At 39.5% G+C, this 22,896-nt stretch overlaps 1 protein-coding gene across 1 annotated transcript in view; it reads right to left on the bottom strand.

Annotated features, from left to right (window-relative positions):
* APBB2 (amyloid beta precursor protein binding family B member 2) overlaps nt 1–22,896 on the bottom strand; it is a 429,171-nt gene that overhangs the window by 341,956 nt on the left and 64,319 nt on the right. The window contains exon 2 of the mRNA XM_044681113.1: nt 284–403. The gene's annotated coding sequence lies outside the window, so the exon portion shown is untranslated. The remainder of the gene's footprint in view (nt 1–283; nt 404–22,896) is intronic.

Genomic DNA, 22,896 nt, shown 5'->3' with positions numbered 1-22,896 from the left:
AGGGAGGGAGGAAGGAAGGAAGGAAGGAAGAAGGGAGGGAGGAAGGAAGGAAGAAGGGAGGGAGGAAGGAAGGAAGTAAAGAAGGAAGGGAGTAAGGGAGGAAAGGAGGAGGAGAGATGGAGAGGGGGAGGGAGGGAGGGCAGGTACTAGGGAAATCCTTCACCTTTGGAAACAAATGAAGATCACTTCAGAAGTATTCAGTAGCAATTATGAAAAATATAACTCTTCTATACTTCAGCAAATCTATTTTGTCTAGTCACATATTTAGATTTCCTTCACTTACATACTTTCTCAGTAGCTTTTTCCTATGGACTTCCCATTCAGCCTTTTTATCCCACAGCTAGGCAGGTCCAACTACAGTACGCTGGCCTTCAAACAGAAGCAGCTCATCCATAGCTCTGACCTGAGGAGGAAAGGTCAGAATCAATTACATGAATTCATATTTAGGGACAACAGAAAAATATACACATGGATTATAGAAACATGTGGCTCAGCAACTTGAAATTTTTTTTCAATAAAAATTAGGTGATTAAGGAACAACAGCATCTCCCTTCCAAAAAAAAAATACCCTGAAATTCTACATTCTGGCCCAATCCTGAGGAAGGGGCTGAGGTCATTACTTATTCTCTATTGAAAAGAAATTCTATGTTCCCAGAAAATGTAAGCCAGATGTTTTAATTAGCCATGGAAAACAGCAGCTACAATGAAAAATTCATGAACACACAGATCTGCCCCATGGAAAACCACAAGAATGCTTTGGCAAAGAGCTTGTTCTGAATTCTTTGGACATGGCAAGCGAGGCTCATCACCCACAGGAACGCGGGCTGAATATCAACTTGCTCCATGTGTTTCAAAAGCAAAATAAAATTCAGATAGCATCTCAAATGTGAAATTATATTTCACAACTTCAAAGGAGTCCAGGAAAAGATATGGAAGAACAGTCACCAAAAATATTCATGTGACTTGGGGCTAAGAAATTCTGAATGTGGCAGCTTCCTTCTACATAGGGGATGAATCCACTGAAGCCAGCCCATTGTCAATGAGCAGTATTGGGGGTGGAGGGGAGAGGAGGGTGGAGAGGGAGAGGAAGCAACCTTTATTACACTGTATCACTGTGGTCCTGGGGAGGCCTGAGTTCTGATCTCCTCATCAGTGTGGCTTTGTTGGAGATGGGGTTGGTCAAGTTTCAGCTTGTTTAGATACCAGAGGGCATATTCTGGGCTGGAGTTTTCCTAAAGAAGGTAGCATCCAGTAAAACGTGAGCACTCCAAAGACAACTGTTTTCTTTTTACCTTAAATTTCCAGGGCTTAACACTGTGCCTCTTTGGAGAGAGAGAGGAATCTGAAATCGACCCACTGAGTACATTAGGATAGGGACGTCCAAGTGAGAGAATTCCTTCTAGCAATGCAGATCAAAACCTCATAAAGACTTAGAGTATTACTTGGGAGCACTAAAAGATCAAACCCAGAATCAATGAACCAATACATGTCAACAGCAGGACTTAACCACAGTTCTTCCAGACCATGGAGTCAGCCATCTCTCCACTGCTACTAGAAAACATCATATATACTCTGAATGAGAAAGAAGAGTAAGTGATGTAGATTAATTTGTACCCCTTTTTGGTCCCCTCAAAAACCTTTTGATTTTAAAACTAAAAAATATTTGATTTTAGGGCTAGAGCTCAAATTTCATCTTCCTGAAGCCAAGGATGGAGTCCTCCCTCCTTCTTCTACATCTTTTGTGTTTGGTAAAAACTGGCAGGGTGGAGACAACTTCTTTGTTTTATTTGTAAAGGAGGATTCTCTTAGGTAGCCACCTTATTGGGAAACCCATACACTGTGAAGCCATTTTAAACTCTGCATGGTTATTCCTAGTGTCTAGAAGCTCCAGCTCTTGATTGAGGCCGGAGACCTTCAATGAGAGAGGATTGGGAAAGGGACACCATGGCATAAATCAATGAAAGGGAGAGTAAGTCATCCTCTTTTTTTCCCTGAAACCAGGGACTCAGGAGACCATGGGGTCCGCTCATGGAGGAGATAGCTGGTACTTTTCTCTCTCCCTCTCTCTCCCTCTCTCTCTCTCTCTCTCTCTCTCTCTCTCACTCTCTCTTGCTCTCACTCTCTTGCTCTCTCTCTCGTTCTCTCTCTGAACCACTTTTTGCTTTTAATAATTAAAAATTAAGATATGGAGACCAGGAATTATTAATTAGAATAGTGGGAGACACTATTAGAGAGGGAGAATGGAAAAAAAGAACAAAAAGGAGACAGAAGAAGAGATAGAAAAAGAGAGAGCAAAAGTTGAGGATGGAGAAAGAGGGAGAAAGATCAAAAGAGAACAAAAGAAAGAACATGGTATATATGGGGAAATACTCCAGTGAAAATAGACTCATCCATTTTCTGGCAGATGACTAGACATGAATGGAGGATACCACGAATCACCCCATTGATAGATAACTGTTTTTTTCAAACCAGGCAAAGAACATCTCAGACCTAGTTTGCTGATAACAACTACTCCTTTAGTGCATTCTGTACACCTTGGTGAATCCCAGAAGTACCAGGGAGTATACAATGGTAAAGCAAGTGCATTCTCCAATCCTTCAAAACTCAAGTTCTTGATACAGAAGGCTGAAGCTAAAAACTCAAAAAAAAAAAAAAAGAAATGAAATGAAAAAAGGGGGGGGACGCTCCTGAACAATCACTCTCATTTTCATATTTTGTTAAAAGCCATCAGTGCACAATAGGGAATAATTATCCTGAAGCCTTCATTTAATAAACTACCTACTGCATATGATAATCCCTTTTGGAACAAACTAAATGAAATAGATGCTGTGGTTTTCAGACACTAAGTCCACAAAACTATCAGGGTTTCAATAACTCAAAATAGTCCCAGATACAATAGTGCCATGCCTACTACTGGCATAGAAGAATGGAAACAGCACTAGCCTGGAACCAAGAGACATCCAACTCCCACAGGCTGGCTCCATTCCCCCCCCCCCCCCATCTTAGGTGACTTTGGGCAAATCACTCAATTCCTTTGGGTCTCAATTTCTTAAGAGATATAATCTACAAGGTAATCCTCAGGCGAACTATAGTCCAAGAGATTCTTAATCTTTTCTTTTTGCCGTTCTGCAGTGTGATACAGCTAGTGGACTCCTTTTTCTTAAAACAAAAACAAACAAAAAAAACCAACTTGCTTTCTGTCTTCTTTTCAATAGTAGGGATCAGTTCCAAGGCTCCAGAGGAGCAGCAAGAGCCAGGCAACTAGAGTTAAGGGACTTGCCCAGGGTCACATATCTAGGAAGCATCTGAGGTCAAATTTGAACCCAAGATGTCCAAGCCCAGCTATCTATTCACTAAGCCACCTAGCTGCCCCATATGGTTTTTAAATAATTGAAAGAAATGCTAAATACCACTGAAAGATTAGTGAAAATAAAGATGTCGTTTTCCCCCCTTCAAGGTCGATGAACCCCTCCACACTTGGGAAGCCTGAGGGAGGAAGAGAAGAAAGAGGAAAGGAAGGGACTTAATTAAGTGTCCAATTAAATGCTAAGCATCATATTAAATACTTTATAATTATTTCATTTGATCCTCACAACCACTTTGGGAAGTAGGTGCTATTATTATCTCTATTTTACAGCTGGGAAAACTGAGGCAGGGGTGAAGTCATTTGACCAGGATCACACAGCTAAGTATCTTAAGTTAGATTGTAATTCATATCTTTCTGACCCCAAGTCCAGTCCTCTAACCACTGTACCATAGACATGCCTCTGTAACTCTGGGAACTAGATTACTTCCAAGGTGCCTTTCCAGTTCTAACATTCTATTCTATATAAGTTTGACCACAGGTTGAATGCATAAAATAAAATTTCTTTGAAATACAAAATTATTTTCTAGGTATACACCGAAAAATAATTATAGGGTATAAGTTTTATATAAACAATTTTTTTCCAGGAAATAGGGAAGAAGAAAAAAAAATACAGCCTACATTCAGATCAATATAGTACACACACAGGTCTATTTAATGCAATTAAAAATCTTAGAACAACAACAACAAAAAAAAAAACCTTAAAAGAAAAAACTTCTCAGAAAAAAAGGGGGGAAAAAACCTTTATGCTATGTTATCAGCATGTGAAAAGAAAACCAGACTCGGAACTGGGAATATATAGGTTCAGTTCTGCCTCTGACATATACTGACTGTGTGATCCTGGACCAGTCATTTCAGCTCTAAGACCGGGACCTGCATAGAAGGGGCCCTTCTATATCAATAAGTTTCCTTATTGGCAGGTTCCCTCTACCAATGAAATAAAAGGTCCAGTACTTGCCTCCTTTCTAGCACTAAAAGACATGACCTTTGTCTACTTCTTTTCTATTAAAGAAAGCCTGGGAGCTAAAAACCCAAAACTATTCAATCTAATTGAAACCAAAGAGGAATAACTCCCAGTGCTGAGGGAAGATACGGTAAGAAGGCAGTAGATATCTGTCTTCCTGAGACTCCTATCTTTTTCCTCTCTTGGATCTCATTTTAGAATTTAATCATCAACTGTCTGGTACTGCTATTTAAGGCAGCTAGGAGGGGCAGGGGATAGTTTTAGCTTGGAGTCAGGAAACCTCCTTCCCAAGTTGAAATCTGGACTCAGACACTGCCTGTGTGACCCTGAGCAAGTCATTTAACCCTGTTTGTCTCCATTTCCTCATCTGTCAAATGAGCTACAGAAGGAAATGGCCACATGCTTCAGCATCTCTGCCAAGAAAACCCCAGAAGGGATCATGAAGAGTCAGATATGACTGGAAAAACAAATGAACAATAATGGCTATTTAATTGATGTTTCTAAATCTTGTCTTCCCAATTGGACTCTGAAACTTCTTTATCCTCTTGACAGTGCCTCAGCCTCAAACATAATAAAAATCATGGCATTTGAAAGCTAGAAAAGAAAAAATCTTTGAGATCTAGTCTAGTCCCTCATTTCAGAGAAACAAGCTGAAATGAGAGCAGTTCCAAGAGAGCCAGGACTAGAATTCAGTCCTTCCATTCCCTCTTTGTGCCACAAGACATTGGCTTCACGAATAAATACCTGTAGAATTGACCTGTGGTTTCCTACAAAGTCAACTGCAGCGCTTTTATTTAGACTAATGTTAACACTCTCAGTACCCCAGGGTTTTGTTTTTTTCCTTCTAAATACATCCACAAAACCTATTCCGAGAAATTTGAAGGGACAGCTCAATCACAATGCAGGTTTCATCTGCCAAAAGCATTTGAACCCCCAGTCACAATGCTTTGCCCTGTGGCAGCTCAGCAGTGGACATCTTGAATGGAAACTACCCATCATGCCAAAGACTTTCTGGGTTTCCCATTCCCCACCTTTTAGGTAACAAGCTTGTCCTGCCACCATTTTTTCAAATTACAGAGACTGAGTTAGGGACCAAGAGCACAGGAATCCTGTGGTAATGGAGTGCACAAAGATCAGACAAATGCATTGCCCAAAGTGAAATATTTGATCCCCCCCCCAACCATGGGAACAGAAAAAGTGAAGCCTCTCTTGCCTTCCATGTTCAACACCCCTTTACACATTTAAATCACGTGGTTTTCAAGAACAACAGAGGGAAGAAAATAGAGTCTGATCAGAGTAGAAAGGGTTGAATTTTCAGCCAGATAAAATGACACCTGCTGCCTGGTCACCACAAGGACAGGGAAAAAAATACATTCCCATCTGTAATTAGGTGCCACCGAATCATGCCTTCAAGCCTTGACTCATCCCTTCCCCAAACACCCAAGTCTTCAGGGAAAGATGGGAGGTTAAGAAAGCTCCACACATTTTTGGCAAACATCAAAAGGGAGAGCTGGTTTTCATTTACATTAAAAAGAAATATCCCCAATCTGGTACTGGAGCCAGAGTTGTGTGTTTCCTGTTCTGCTTTCTGATTCTCTCTTTGTAAACCTCTCCTGCCTATCCTCAGGACCCCACCCCTTGGATCACCCCAAAACGCAGCCAGAGCCACCCCATTCCACTGAGCAAGATGTGAGCCGGCTGAAAAGGCAGCAGGAAAGAAGAGAGAAACTCAGACCCATGAAAGCAAATGCAGAAGACGGAGACAAACCCAGCCATCTCCTCCAGTGAAAGGGTTTGCTCTGCCTGCTCGGCTTGTCATGTTTCCATGCCCCTGAACAACCTCATCCTTTTTCCCACTGTGGAGCAGAGAGAAGCGCGAGTAACAATGGTGTGAATTGTAAGCTTGCTCGTGACAAAAGGCCACATTTCATGATGCTGTGACCACATTTTGTGAGTGCCCTGACAAAGAAAATAACAATGGCCCTAGACCATCGGGAGACATACATGCTATTAAGGGGAGGGGAAGAAAAAAGACCCCTCCGAGAATTCTGCTCAGAGTATTCTTCAAAGACCTGAGATTTTATAAGTACAGATATTTTGCCTCCTTTGCAGAGGAGGAACCCTCTGTGACTTGGACAGCTGACTTCAGGAGTTGCTGTGGCCAAACAATTCTTCACTTGGTGGCCAGCCTTCAAATGATTCAGAACTTGGCTAGCTGGATTATCTGATGACACACATTGTCTATTCATAGGCCAGCACACGAAACGCATTAGAAACAGCCAGGGTTTACATTCCATCCAAACCCAAGTCTCCTCAAGATGCTGTTAGATGGTGCAAGGATAGAATGCTGGACCTGGAGTCAGGGAGACCCGACTTCCAATCTGGCCTCACACACTTCTAGTTCGGTTTCCTCATCTGTAAAAGGGAGATGAAAATAGTACCTGCCTCCCAGGGTTGTTATGAGGGTCAAATGAGATGAGAGTTATAAAATAGTAGGCACAAAAAGACTGGCACCTAGTGGGATGCTTAAAATATGTTGCCTTCCTTCCAGAATGAGGCACATAGGGCAAGGTCAGTCATGGAAGTTCTAGCTATTTTTGTAGCTGTCTATATCAGAGAAAACAAAAATAAAACACTTTTCTCTTTTTTTATGCATGTATGGGAGCCATATTTTAGGAAGGCCAGTGACAAGCTGGAGGGGCTCCCAAAGACGGATCATCCAGATGGCAATGGGCCTTGAAACCATGTCATGTGAAGAAATTGAGGCTATTTATTCTGAGCGAAAGAAAACTGGGAGGTAGAAGAAAGAGAAAACATGGTAACTATCTTCAAGGATTAAATATGGCTTTGCTTAGCCCAAAAGGGCAGAAGCAGGTTCAATAGGTAAAAGTCACAGAGAAGTAAATTTAGGATTAATGTAAAGAAAAATTTCCTAAAAACCAAAGCTATTCAAAAGTGAAATAAATGATGGCTCTGAAAAGCATTGGGGTTCCCTCTCAATAGTATTTAAGCCAATGCAAGGTTGGTGACCACTTTCTAATCCAAGTATGGGTTGGACTAGATGGATCTCTTTTCTGAGATCTCAATTCTAAGATTATATGGCTTTTTTTTCTTCTGAGAAAACATTAATTAGATTTTTAATGCGTATTGCCTTCATTTCAGTTCAACAGATATCAATTGTCTTCACCAGGAAAAAGCATTGCCCAAGGTTGCTGAGAACACAAAGATGAAATGTTGATTCCTGCCCCTCAAGGAGTTTACCATTTATTCAATAAGCAATTATTAATTGCTTCTGTATACAGAGTAAAATGCTTTAACCTTTCTAGAGTCACTGTTTCTCAATTATAAAATGGGGGGGTGGAATAAAAATTGTACTCTCTCAGGGTTATGAGGAAAAAGCTTTAGCAACACCTTTAAAGGGGTATAGTATTATAATATTATTATAGAAATTTATTAAATAAATTAGAAGTGAAGTAGATATGAAAGTACAGAATGCTCTAAGATATCCTCTGAAAAATAATTATTTCCCGTGAGGGAAGATAAAGGAAAAATCTCATGAAGGAGGTAATCTCTGAGCTTCATTTTGAAGAATGGGAAGTATTTTAATAGGCAGAATCAGAGAAGAAGGGAAAAGAACATTCCAAGAATGTGGAAATAGTTCAAGAAACTGAAAGTAAATGGATTAGTTGGATATGAGGTACATAATATCAGTCAAACAACTAGTAAGCATTTACTAAGCACCTACTATGTTCTAGGCACTGAGCTGAGAGCTGTAGATAGGGAGAAAGGCAAAGATCAAGCCGGTCCTCAAGGAGCTCACAATCTCCCAACGAGGGAGACAACACACCAACAAATATTTACAAATAAGCTATGTGCAGAAAAAAGAGGAAATTATCAACAGAGGGGAGGCACAAGAGTTAAGGATTGGGAAAGGCTTCCTGTAGAAGGGGGGATTTTATCTGAGCCTTGAAGGAAGCTGAGGAAGTCAGGAAACAAAGATGAGGAGAGGGAGCATTCTAGGGATGCTGGCATGGTCCAGAGCCAAGAGATGGAGTGTCTTGTTCCAGGATCAGTAAGGAGACTAGCATCCCTGGATGGATTAGTTTGGGGGAGAGAAGGGGTAGGGAATGTAAAGTAAAATGGTAATACTAGAAAGGTATAGAAGAAAGAGGCTAGATTATGAAGGACTTTGAATGAAAGTTTTCTATTTAATCCTAGAGGTGACAGGGAGCCAGTGGAGTTTATTAAGAGTGTGGGTGTAGGGGGTGATGTAGTCAGACTTGTGTTTAGGAAAATCACTTGGCTGTGTGGAGGTCAAGTGGAAGACAGGCTGGAATAGGGAGAGAATTGTGGCAAGTGGCGGTCCCAGCAGTAGTCTAGGGATAAAAAGAGACCCTGCCTGCATGAGGGTGATTGCAGAGTAGCTAAAAAGCTGCTCTGGAGCCTGATAGCAGAGGACTTTGACTGCCATGGTAAATCACTAATTTGTAAGTGATCATCTGCTTGAATTAACTAGAAGGAATTTAGGTTATCAACATCTATAATCGTCAAAATCTCACTAAAGTTACCAAATGATTATCTTTCCTACTAGAAGCTTGAACAGAATCTAGATTCATGAATTTTCTAATTGTTCTTTCCTGCTGGAGACTGGAGCTAATCCCTTTTTGATCCTTTAGTATAATATCTTTGTTAGAAAAAGGAAGTACAGACCCCCAAAGTTTATTAAAACCTGGCCATCCTTTGAAAGTCCTCAGTGTCTGGCTAACTTTTTACTGCTGTCCAAGTGCCAAAATGTTCCATTCTAACCAGCCTTGTGGAACTCCAGCCTAACTGTTGATGGGTTTAAAAAATCTGAATAAGGTAATTAGAATGATGAATTCAAAATTCGAGGTACACAGTTAACATTAACTAGAGGATGTTCTGAAACAGTTACTGGGAACCTTGAAGCCTGAACCTCTAGAACTGGATAAATGTCCAAACTCATTGCAGGTAAAAGGACTTTTCATGAGGAGTTGCAGTATTCCAGATTTCCTCTACCGTGCCGCCCGAGCTCTTTATCCTGAAGCTTCATTCCAGTCTGGAATTTGCTCTCTGATGGAAATATCTGACACCCCTTTAGCCTCTCCCTCTGCTGGCTGGTTCCTCTCTAGGTTGCACCCCCAACTTCATTTAGCATGACCGCCCACCTGGTATTTTTATATGTTCTCTTCTCTCCCAAGACTATAAGCTTCTTGAGGTCAGAAACTTTCTTTCTTTCTACTTGTAATGCTTGTTGACTTGACTTAAATAACTTTACATGCAAAAGAATATAGAAAGCAGGTTTTTAATTATTTGAAACACAGTCAAAAGATATAACTTTGGGGTTTGTTTCAAAAACATCTGAAACTAACTACTTCAACTGGTTTTGTTTGTCACTACAGAAGGGAAGGAGGGAGAGGACACATTTGGAAATGACATGTAAAAACAAAAAGCATCAATAAAACTTAAATTCAATTAATTTTTAAAAATAACTTTATAGTCTAGGAATCACTCCTATTAATGAAATCATAAACTTTAGAGACAGAAGTGGCATTAGATATCATCAAGTTCAAATATTTCATTTTAGAGATGAGAACTATGCAATCTAGGACTTGCCTGAGGCCATATTCATTGAATAATGGCAAAGTTTACAACAAACCTCAAAACTCTAGTCCAGAACATTTTGTATTTTATCACAATGCATTACTCTTTTTTTTTTTTAAACTCTACTCGTCTGTCATAGAATCGTTACAAAGTATTGGTTCCAAGGCAGAAGAGCTATAAGAGTCAAGTGATTTGCCCAAGGCCATACAGTTAGGACATGTCTGAGGTCCTATTTTCTTATGGCAAAATAATATATGTCTGATTGGGCCTAACTGGGTTAACGTTGGATAAATTATTGAATAATTGATTTTTTATATCAGCTCTTCTTTATTGTGATAAAAAACTAGAAACTAAAGAGGTGCTTATAAATTCAGGGATGGCTGAGCTAATTATAGTATATAAACATAATATATTATTTTGTCACAAGAAAAAGGACCTTAGACATGTATTACTTGAACCCAGAGTCTCCTGTCTCTAGAACTGGCTCTCCATTCACTGTGCCACCTCACTGCCCTTCTGTAATAATGCTGATGGATAGATGATTAAAATGGGAAAGGACTTTGTAGATACCAAAGTTTTTAGAACAGGGGGTTTTAACCTGGGTTCCAAGAGTATCTGTGCATAGATTTCAGAGGATCTCTAATGTTGGATGGGAAAAAAATTACACCTTTATTTTCACTAACTTTTAACTGAAAGTTAGTATTTCCTTCAATTAGTTAAGTTGGCAACAAATCACGGCAGGATTAGGCTTTACTCAATCACTTTAAGAGACTATTACACACCACCAAAAAAGATTTAATACACACAGATTTGGAACTGTTTTGTTGGTTGTCACTGCAATAGAACTTCTAAGGAACTGGAACAAAGAGAAAAACAAATACCTCTGTTTTCAAGTTACTTTTCAACTGATGATAACTTTAGGTTTAAAGGAGTATAGAAGAAAGAAGTGAATTAGGAGTGAGTTGGACGATCTGTGTCCTGATCTTGGGCCTAACTGGGTTAACTTTGGATAAATTATTGAATGATTGATTACAGCTCCTCCTAGTTTTCTAATCTATAAAATGAAGAGGTTGAGCTAAATCATTGTCATCAAGGAAATGTGTTTTGCTTGATAATACATGGATAACCCAGACTGAATTGCTTATCAACTCTGGAAAGGGAAAAGGGAAGAAGGCAGAGAGCCAACATGAATGAATCATATAACTTTGGAAAACTCATGTGGAAATGTGTTATTAAAGTAAAATAAAGAAAATTTAAAGGTAAATAAAAAAATAAATCATAGTCATCAAGAAATGCCAGATTTAGCCCTGGTAGGGACCTTAACAACCATTTAGCCCAACCTTCTCACATGACAGAAGAGAAGATGGAGCCCCTGAGAGGCTGCCCAAGATGGCCCAGTAGTAAGAGGCAGAGTCGGGTCTTGGACCTGTGTCTTCTGACCACGAATCTGGGCCTCCTTCTACCACAAAAGAGCTCAAAGTTCTCTTTTAATTCTAAAATTCTATACTGGTAAAGTTCACTCATCTCCATCAATTAGTGCTCAACATCACATAATTTTTTCAAATTAACCAAACCACTTTAAAATGTTTTTACTTAACTTAAACAACAGCAAAATTCTAATTAAATTCTGATTTCTATAAATGTGATTAAATGTATAACTTCTATTTTAATCCTCACACAGGCCATAATTTTCAAGGAAAGGTAACGGTACACTTTACACTGTATAAAATGAAACACTGCAGTTCAAGTTGGTTTTTTTTATTTTAATTCCTTGTTCTGGATATGAGTGGATTATATCTGTGTATATTCTGGCAGAGAGCAGAATACTTTCTTAAAAATAAGGAAAAGAACACATGCTGGAATCTGTCCAATAACAACATAGTTTTAACAAGGGGAATATCAATTACATTAGAAGCATTTCCTGCACACATGCACTTTTTTCCCCCCAAGTTGGAAAAACAGAATTTTTTATTTTAGAGGCTAAAGCTAGGTTTTCCTTGAACAAGCCAAATCGGTGCCTTTGACAAAGTTTATTTTTCGAAAAGTCCTTAAAGAAATCATTCCCGAAAACTTGACCAATTATCCCCATGGACAACAGAATGTGTATACAGAAATATATGAAAACATGACAGTGATGTAGAGATGGCAACCCCGCACCCAAATTTCCTCATCTCTCTCTCTCTGTCTCTCTCTCTGTCTCTCTCTCTCTCTCTCTGTCTCTCTCTCTGTCTCTCTCTCTGTCTCTCTCTCTGTCTCTGTCTCTGTCTCTCTCTCTGTCTCTCTCTCTCTCTCTCTCTCTCTCTCTCTCTCTCTCTGTCTCTCTGTGTCTCTCTCTCTCTCACTCTCTCTGTGTGTCTCTCTCTCTCACTCTCTCTGTGTGTCTCTCTCTCTCACACTCTCTGTGTGTGTGTCTCTCTCACACACTCTCACTCTCACACTCTCTCTCTCTCTCTCTCTCTCTCTCTCTCTCTCTCTCTCTCTCTCTCTCTCTCCACAAGTAAGAAGAAAACCATATCATAAGATAAGAAGAAGATGCCCAATATTCAAAAATGTCAAATGAGCAGCAAGGAGGAAATGATTCAAGTGGTAGGGACTCAAATGGCTCACAGTCCTGAAGAGAGAGCCTGCTTATTTTAAAAGAGCTTAGGTTGGCTAGTCTTAAACGAGAGAACATTTATTAGTACAAATGACTGACTTGCAGGCTATCTCATTTTTACAACATAGAGGAAAGATGGCGAATAAATGGCCATCTTCCTAACTCTCATAAGTTTCTAAAGTTTTTAAATGCGGGTCTGGAACCTGATGGAGCACCTCCAGTTTGGGGTTATTGTGGAAACTGTGCAGTAAATGTAGAACGTGCACTGGTCCAGATGCTGTGACTGCATGTGGGGAGAGCATTCCCAGACAGTAAAGTAAGCTCTTTGGGAGGTATACTGTCAGGCCAACAGGGCCATGTTAATTAAATTACTGCTTCAGATCACTAAAAGGTGGCCGCAGAAAGCAAATGCTCCTTCACAAATCCTTAATTTTTACCCAGGGAGAAGTTGAACCTTGTGAGATCTGGCCCATTAAGGATTATTGCCATTTGGGAACAGAATGCAGAAGGTGCTCCAAAAACAGCCACTCAACCAAACTGCTGTTTCAGTCTATACATCCCATAATGCTTTGATTTTTTTTTTTAGGGAATTATTTTTATTGTCTAATAGAAAAATTAAATAGGAACATTTCTATAAATTCCTCATTTATTTATTTAATGGATACTGATGTGTCTACTAAATATTTCTGAATTATTATAAGCTGAATTATAATATTATATTAATATATTATATAATATACAATAAAACTTATTAATATATATAATATTATAAACTATTAGAATAGTTCTGCAAATGGCTGAAAGGAAGTCCATTCACACTTTAAAAATGTAGAGGAAAGGGGCAGGTCACTACTTGTTCAGTGGACTGAGAGCCAAGGTCCTGGGCTCAAATCTGTTCTCAGACACATCCTAGCTGTATGACCCTGGACAAGTCATTCAACTTCCACTGCCTAGTCCTTACACTTTTCTGCCTTGGAACCAATACTGAATATTGATTCTAAGACAGAAGGTATGGTTTGGTTTTTTTTTAAAATAAGAAAACATAGAGGAAGACAGAATATGGCATAAGTAAATGGCCTATAGTTATTTTTTTAACCTCCATTACCTATTTCATCTTTTGACCCTATAATGTAAAAATTCAATAAGCCCATGGAAGAATTTATTTAAAAGTTATACATCATAGCATTTTAGAGCTGGAAAAGATCTGAGGGAATATTTAGTCTGTAATGAATGAAATTCCCTAGAGGCTATTTTTTTTATTTTAAAATACGAATTTATCAATCAGCCACTCAACACTGAACTCTAGCAGTCTGAACAGATGCCAAAAGAAAAAGAGCAGCCAGGCAGGAGAGCTGGGCCAGAGTGAGGGTGGGCAACCAAGCAGCAAGCTGGGCAAGCAAAGAGAAAACGATTTTCTGTAGCACATGCCCATGCACATCCCTTCCCTTCTGATGTCATCCTCTAGCCCTCCTCCTAACCATCTCTGATTGGAAAACAGACACGCAGGAAGTGGCCTCAGAGACCTCAACTCCCCTCATCCTAAGAAGAGGGATCTCAAGAGGATGCCCACACCTTTTCCTCCTCCCCATCTGGTGGACCACCATGACAGCTAAAGCTGGCTGACTTCCTAGTCTCTTGTTTATAGTTTTTATTTACAGATAAATAAAAAGCAGCTCTCCATCCAGTCCGTAACAAAAGCCGGCCCAGTGAGGTGCCTTTAACCTTGTAATCCTTAACACAAAGACAAAAGAAGGGAGGAAGAAACCCACTTTCATAGCTTGGGAGAGAAACTGAGCACTAAAAGCAAACTATTTTGGAGGGTCAATGAGAACCACTTCTCAAGAAATATCCCAATTCATTTTTTTTATAATTTAGATAATAAATTTATAATTTTTCACAAGTCGAACCACTTCATTTGACAGCTAAAACACCTGTGATCCAAAGATGTTAAACGTGCCCCCCCAAAAAATTACGAGGGCCAGGACTAGAGCCCAAGATTATTGGTTCACTAGGCCCTCTCTCACCTTGGACAGTCTAGCATGGGCTGCCATCGTGGGGAGCCAGCTACCATCTCCTCTACTTGGCTCAGGACCTGTATGCACCTGAGGCCAGCAGGAACAAGTCCCAGGCAGCCTTTCTCCTCTTACACCAGAGTCTCTAAAGCCCAATTCTCATAAGGTCCTTGTTAGCCCCCGGCCATCTGGATACCAGACACCCCCCCCCATCCCTTATTCCTCTCTGAGGTCACCAGAGTCCTCAGTCCTCTTCAACCCTTAGTTTCACTAACTGCTTTCCAAAAGGTCAGAGATGATCTGCCCTGCAACTGAACTATCTGTGATTTTTCCCTGTTATTACAACTGGAGCTCTTTGAAAGAGGGCTCTCTTTGCTTAGCATGGTGCTTGGGGCATAGGACACATTCAATAAATGATTTTGCCTCCCAATTCCATTGTACTATATCCTACTTATCTCCTCTCTGCAAACGTCAGCTACACAGTCATGTAGGAACTGCACTGTCACAATCAATAAACATGCATTTATTAAGAACCTATTAGAATGTAAGTTCCTTAAGGGCAAGAACTAACTTAATTTTTGTCTTTCTATTCCAGTTAAAAAGTACCTCAGATGGGGCAGAGGATCAAAACATGTGACCTTTCAAATTAAATGGAAAAAAAGTGAATATTCTCCACTTCATTGGCAGCCCCATCTAGTTTCAACTTACAAGATGCCTTTCCTAGGATAAGTTCATCACCTCTAAACTCACCACTACACTGATGGATGCCACCTGCTCTCCCTCTCTGACTGGAAGACTGAAGTACCCAACTCTTCCTTTACAAGGGGAGAGAAACTGGCCCCTCCACATCAGTTTCTCCACCCAGACTCAACTCTAGGAAAAATGACGCCCCCCTCTTGTCTCCCCTCTTCCTCCTCTTTCTTCCCTCCTTTTATGTGTTTTCCCTGCCCTCCTCCCCAAGAGATTATAAATTCTTTGAGGGTAAGACTGTTTTTCTTCACATAAGTTGCATCCCCAGCATTTAATACAGCATATGGCATACAATAGATACTTAATCAATGTTTACTGATTAACTTATCTTTTCCTTTTCCACAATATATTAGTAACTATTTGAATGTGTAAATTAATCTTTTTTTAAGTATCATAAAAATTGCAACTTCATGTTTCCTAATAACTAGAGGCACTGCATGAGATACCTGGGACTCATGTAAACTTTCACATTAGGGACTTAACTACTATAAGCTACTTTTCTACTATCTTAAGATGCCATCTGTGGCCAATAGGAATAACAAAATTCACTTCCTTGGACAAAGGCACCCACCATTCTCTTCCTCCTGTTTCAGTGGGGTCAGGCATCATAACAGGGCAAGTAAATTATCATCCATTAGAGATGAGGCTTTTCATAGACAGTGGAGAAAGAGCTGGGCTCAGAGTCAGAAACAACTGGATCCCAATGTAACTTCTAACACACATGGGCTGTGTGACTCTGGGCAAGTCATTCAACTCTGCCATGATGCCCCAGGTAACTTGTACAGATGGTATCTAGTAGAGTGAGTGTTGATCTTTTTTGGTACAAGGAGTTTCCATACTGGTAAATCCCTATCCAAGAGAAATCACCAATCTGGTTTAAAAGAAGTCATCCATTAAATTCCAGGTTCTTGATGTTTGTGCATTATATCTTCAGGACCTGAAGCCCTTTGGTACAATCTATTCTTTCTGTTCTGACAGACTGGCTTTCACATACTTCAGATGCGACATAAAATATTATTCTGCCCAGTTTCCACCAAAAATCTGTTTTTAATTCTAATTTGCAAAGTTGCACAAACATACTTGGCACAGGAAAACAAACGAAATGTGTCAAACAAAAAATAGTCCTTGCCAAGAGGAAGTTTATTTCCAGGATATGGTTTTAATAGCCGGGGCCATTTTGAGGTACAGTATTGTTTATTTCTGAATGACTCTTAGAAACTCCCATATCCTTTTCTTACTGTATTCTGATTTAATTCAGTAACTCAAGAAACATTTGTTCAGTGCTTCTCTGTGTAGGCAATGGGAAGAGCCACACAATGACAAAACGGGCTTTGCTTTCATCTCAGGGGCTTCCAGTTCACTTGTCCAAGCATCACAGATATTGCCTCCAACCTTCCCGGGTTTCTCAAGATTTTTAGTTTTCTTGAATGTTCACCACTATAAGCATGAATGGGATTGTCAAATCCTACTAAGTGGCTTAAGAAGTCTTGAGCCAGAGGTTAACCACTCCTATTCTTAATTAGAAACCTCTCTTACCACAGAGTGGCTGGAGTCGAATGAATCTGTAATTAAGGAAGCCCCATCACTGCCGTTCACATTATATGTTTTTCTTTTCTCAACTTGGTCGCTGCTACAGATCCCTTAGGAAACTGAAAAAGACCAAACAGTGCTTCAATTCTATTTGCCATTTATTAAGTGCCTACGATCTGCCAGTCATTTTTCTAGACACGGGGTATATACAAAGATAAAAGGAAAAAAAAAAAGCACAAACCTTGCCCTCAAACAGATTTCAATCTAAAAAGGAAGGATCTTAAGCTATGGGTAATGATACATATTGAATTGAAACCCATTAAATGGCCTCTTCTTGGGCAGAAGGGAAAAAAGCTCATCCCTGAAAATATTCTACCTAATGGATTTAGATTATAATCTACACCCCAAACTCCAATGACTACATGATACGCCTGTATATCTATCATTCACTTGATTCCATCTTTTTTATCCTTTTCATCTTAAGACCATTGTCCGTTATCATTTTTTAAGCTGCTTTAGAAAAGAAACGAGTCATTAGCAACATAATGTTCTAGTGAAATGCTGATTCTATCATTACACACAGAGCAGAAACTGGGCATTGCTGCAGTTTTCCAGTTTGTCCATGACCCTCCACCTCCCCTTCTTAAGACTGAAAAGGGAACAGGCATTAAAACCCCTCCACTACCACCATGAAATGTCGCTCGGTCAAAGAAAGCACCCAGATAACCTTCCATACATTTGTTTTCTCCTATTACATGATACAATAAATGATAGGCGCCATGAAATAGTGGAGAAAGCATGGGTCTTGGAATCCAAAGAAGCGGCTGGGCTCAAGTCACAGCCAAACCATCACTGTGACCAATCAGCCAAGTTCTCAGAGCCTCGCTTTGGTCCCCAGAAACATACAGTTAAAATCTGTACAAGCAGGCCTCAGAAATATTGGGGTGTGGTTCCAGACCACCGTAATAAAGCAAATATCACAAGAAAGCAAGTCACAGAAATGTTTGGTTTTCCAGTGCATAAAAAAGTTATGTGTCCACTATTCTGTAGTCTATTACATGTGTGATAGTATTGTGCTTAAAAAAAACAATCTTCATACCTTAATTTAAAAATATTTTATTGCTAAAAAATGCTAACTATCACCTAAGCCTTCAGAAAGTCATCATCTTTTTGCTAGTGGAGGCTCTTGCCTCACTGTTGCTAACTGCTCAGGGTAGTGGTTGATGGCTTTGGGGTGACTGTGGCAATTTCTTAAAATAAGACAATGAAGCTTGCCACATCCAATGACTTCCTTTTTCACTTGAATATTTAAAGGTCATTTATTGTAGAGTTATCCTTTGTCCTAATTTCAATATTGTTGTATCTCAGGGAATAGGGAGACCAGAGGAGAGGGGGAGCAGGCAAAATGCATACAATATGTATTAAATTCACTGTCTTCTATGGGCACAATTCATGGGATCCCAAAACAATTAAAAAGTAACATCAAAGATCACTGACCACCATAACAATAAAATATCATTGAAAATGTTTGAAATATTACAAAAAATTACCAAAATGTATCACAAAGACACGATGTGAGCACATGCTGTTGGGAAAATGGTGCTGACAGACTTGTATGACAAAGGGTTGTCACAGACTTTCAATTTGAAAAAAAAATTCAATATCTACAAAGTGTACTAAAGTGAAGCTCCATAAAAGAGTATGCTTGTACTATTAACCTACATTAGGTCATTTTGTTTGTCCTAAGTAATAACACAGTTAAAAGCTGTACTCTCAACCCATATCAGGTGAGGAAAGTGATTTATAAATTCATAAGGTCAGAGACCTCTCAACTTAGAAAACACCTCAGAAGCCATCCTTCTATTTTATAAGTGAGGAAACTGAGGCATAAGGAACATGAGTGATTTGGTAGGATTTGAACCTAGGTCTCTTTCCACCATATCACATTGCTTCATAAAAATTTAAGAATTTTATTAATTCTTTAGTATTCTTAATTCTTTCTTTAAATAATTAATTTTTAATTAAAACCTATTATTGGTGCTGGCTTAGCTTGATTTTCAGGTAAGTCCAGTTGTATGCTGGGAAAAGTTAGCCCAGAGCATGGATTTGGAGTGAGAGCACATGTAAGCAGAGACTGAGCACTGAAAGGAAGCTTCAGAGGTCACCTAGTCTGACCTCTATTTTATTAATGAGGGAGCTGAGGTCTGGTCACTCAGATGATGATGGTAGCATTCAGTTCTGACTAAATTCAGGCTTTTCCCACTACTTATTGTTTATTTTTCAGCTGTGGGGGGCTCTGGGATCCCATGTGAGGTTTTCTTGGCAAAGATCCTAGAGTGGTTTGCCATTTCCCTCTTCAGCTCATTTTACAGATGAGGAAACTGAGGCAAGCGGGATTAAGTGACTTGAATCACATAGCTAGTAAGCGCCTGAGACCAGATTTGAACTCTAGGAAAGAGACTCTTCCTGACTTCAGGTCTGTCCCCCTATCTACTGTGCCAACTCCCTGCCCTTCAAATTAGGCTAATTACCCATGGTGACCTTGAACAAATTATGTAATCTCTCTGGACTTCCAATTCCATCCTTTTTTTTTTTTTTTTTTTTAAATGAGGAGATTGGACTTAAAGGTCCCTTTTGACTCTAAATCCTTTTTTCATGCTATGTGGTTATGATTATGTTTTGACTTAAGTGAATAAATAGAATCAGAGAAATACACCTCATATTATCTGAGAGCACTGCCGATTCCAAACAACCTTCAGAAGGTACAGGAACTACAACTGAAATTCTACTCATTAAAGCCTTTTGTCCCACACTGAAAGCATAATAAATGCAAATGTACCTGGAAGATGTAACACTTCAATTAAATTCGCACTGATAGTCAATCCTTCCTAAACGAGTTTTGAAGAGAACAGGAAGCCACCATGAGGGAGAGGATGAAAGAAAAGATAGGAGAGGTTCAAGACACTCAAGTCTTCATCTCCTTCCATCTTACTATAGACCAGTGGTTCCCAAACTTTTTTGGCCTACCACCCCCTTTCCAGAAAAAAATATTACTTAGTGTCCCTGAGGAAATTTTGAAACTATTTATTGAACTCAGAATAGAATGTAATACAAAAAAAAAGTGTGGCCATCACCACCTCCCTGGATCGCTGCAGCACCCACCAGGGGGCAGTGGCACCCACTTTGGGAATCACTGCTATAGACACACCTCTTCATGGGGAACACAAATATCGAGCATCCACAAATAATGCAAAAGCTTTCATTTTAATATCACTGTAACATTCTGTGGTCCCACCTAATACTTTCTAGCTCAATGGTGAAATTCTGCCTTTGCTTCTACTTTAATGCACCTCTAATAAAAATAGCCCACACTTATATGGCGCTTTACAATTTATAAAACACCTTATAGACATTAGCTCCTGTGATCCCTTTAACAACTTAATAAGGTAGAAGCATCATTCTCCTTGTTTAAGAGATGAAGCTGAGCCTTGCAGAGTTCATAAGACTTTCTCATAAGGCCACAAGTCTTTTGGCTCCATGTCCTTTGAGTTTTCCTCTACATCTCCCTAGAAAGCAGTCACAAGGGCCCTAAAATGGGCAGATATAGCAGGGTGAAAAACAAAGGATACAGATAATCTATGAGCTTAAGGGCTGTCTGTAAATCTATTTCTAGCTCAATAAAAAGAAAATAATTGTTAGAAATAAAAACGAATAACAGACAAAGAAATCACAACATTACAGAGAAAAGGCTAGACTGGCAAAAAAAATAAATGATTACTGTGGGCAAGGCTGAGACAATAGCTAGAATGCTTGATGCCCCAGGGAAGCTTCAATAAAAACAGGGTGGTTCAGTCAACAGTCATAAAATGAAAAATGATTAAGCCTAAAGGCTGCTAAGTTAGAGGAGTAATGAAATAACTTAGCAGGTGTGGCTTGCCTAGACAATGAATAAGATGGCCCAAAAAGCGAGATTAGACTATGATATCATCCCCAGGGCTCCATCCTGGGTGCTCTTCTCTCTTTTCTCTCTATGCCCTCTTTTCATAAACCGATCAGCTCTGTGCAGATTCCCAGAGTGAGACATCAAGTTCCATTCTCTTTATGGAATCCCAGTCCTTAGCCACCAATTGCCTATTTGAACTGTTGAACCAAATTTCCCAGAGACATCCTGAGAGAATGCAAGCTCCTCGAGGGCAAGGTCTGCTTCATTTTTGGCCATTTTATACCCAGTGCAAAATAATAGCTTGTAGCATATAATAAGCACTTGGGTTGACGTATCTGTAACTCAGTATGCCCCATATCGAACTCATCTTTCCTCCCCAAATCTCCCTTCTTCCTAACTTCTTTATTTATGTTAAGAAAGACACCATCTCTCTAGTCAAAGATTCACTACCTCAAAGCCACCCTCAATTCTTCCTTTCCCCGAGATCCAATCAGTTGCCAATTCTTACAGATTCAGACTTCACAATATATTTTATATCCATTCTTTCTTCTCTGTTCCTAGCCATCACTCTTCTTCAGACTTTCATCACCACTCATTTGAACTATTGTAATAGCCTCTTAATTAGTTATCATGCATTAGTGTGTCTCCCCTTTCCAGTTCAACCTTTACAGAGCCGACCAGTGTTACTCTTTGACCACTTTCTAGTAGCTCCTTCTTGCTTCTGGGGAAAAAAAATACAATTCTGCATTAAGAATTTAAAACCTTTCATTACCTGGCTTTTGCCTCCCTCTCCTAGGATCAATTGAATATCACTCTCATTCACAAGCTCTATGATTTAACCAAACTTGGTCTAGCCCTCCCAAGCCATCCCATCTTCTGTCTTCTGACTTCAGCACAAACTTCTTCCCAAGCCTGAGATGCAGTTGTCTCTCACTACCAATAAAAAGAATTTCAAGCTTCCTTCAAAACTTAATCCAAGGGGGGCAGCTGGGTAGCTCAGTGGAGTGAGAGTCAGGCCTAGAGACAGGAGGTCCTAGGTTCAAACCCGGCCTCAGCCACTTCCCAGCTGTGTGACCCTGGGCAAGTCACTTGACCCCCATTGCCCACCCTTACCAATCATCCACCTATGAGACAATACACCAAAAATTAAGGGTTAAAAAAAAAAACTTAATCCAAGTTAACCTCTTTCAGGAAGCCTATCCTGATACCCTTCCCCCTGGAAATTACTTTAAATATACAGGGTAGTGAGGTAGCACAATGGCTAGAGCGCCAGGCATGGAGTCAGGAAATCCCAAGTTCAAATTTGACCTCAGATACTTCTTAGGTCCATATTCCTGGGAAAATCACTTAATCCTGTTTGCCTAGGCCTTACCCTTCCCTTTTAAGAGTAGTTACTAAATCAGAATGTAAAGGCTTTTAAATAAACAAATAAACAAACAAATAAATAAATGAATAAATAAATGAGAATGAATTAATAAATGATTGAATGAATGAATGAATGAATGAATAAATGATGTTTTTAAGCTTCTATGTGCTCTCACCCTCCTCATAATGGAGTTACATGGGGAAGAATTTTAGAGTAAATAAATTTTCTAGGATAAATGTCACAGAATAAAATATGCAGAGCTGAGGAATAAGGGTAGAAACAAATGAATAACCATTTTTTCCTGTGGTTTTAAAAGTATTATAGTTAAAAAAGTAAAGGAACAATTATATTAATCGAAAATACTTCATTTTGATGAATTTCCAATTAAACCTATATAAAATGATTTAAAATGGCCTAATATAAGAATAAGAACAAAAGAAAAACATTTCTGTAACTCTGACTCTGATACAATATGGGGTAGTGAATGGAGTGAGGGTGGTCGAATCAGAGAGACTCCGGTTCTCATTCAGCCTCATGTACCCACCACTCTGTGAGGCAATGAGCCAGGTGCAACTTTTCTAAGTCTCAGTTTTTTCATTTGTAAAACAGCATTTCTCAGAGTTGTTGGGAAGGACCAAATGAGATAATATATACACAGGGCTCTTTTCTAGCCTTAATATATATCTTTCTTTATCTCTCTCTCTCTCTCTCTCTCTCTCTCTCTCTCTCTCTCTCTCTCTCTCTATATA

Source organism: Gracilinanus agilis, chromosome 6 (genome assembly GCF_016433145.1).
Source record: "Gracilinanus agilis isolate LMUSP501 chromosome 6, AgileGrace, whole genome shotgun sequence".
Taxonomy (NCBI): domain Eukaryota; kingdom Metazoa; phylum Chordata; class Mammalia; order Didelphimorphia; family Didelphidae; genus Gracilinanus; species Gracilinanus agilis.
Note: the sequence above shows the minus strand (reverse complement) of the source record. Positions and strands in the feature narration are given on the sequence as shown.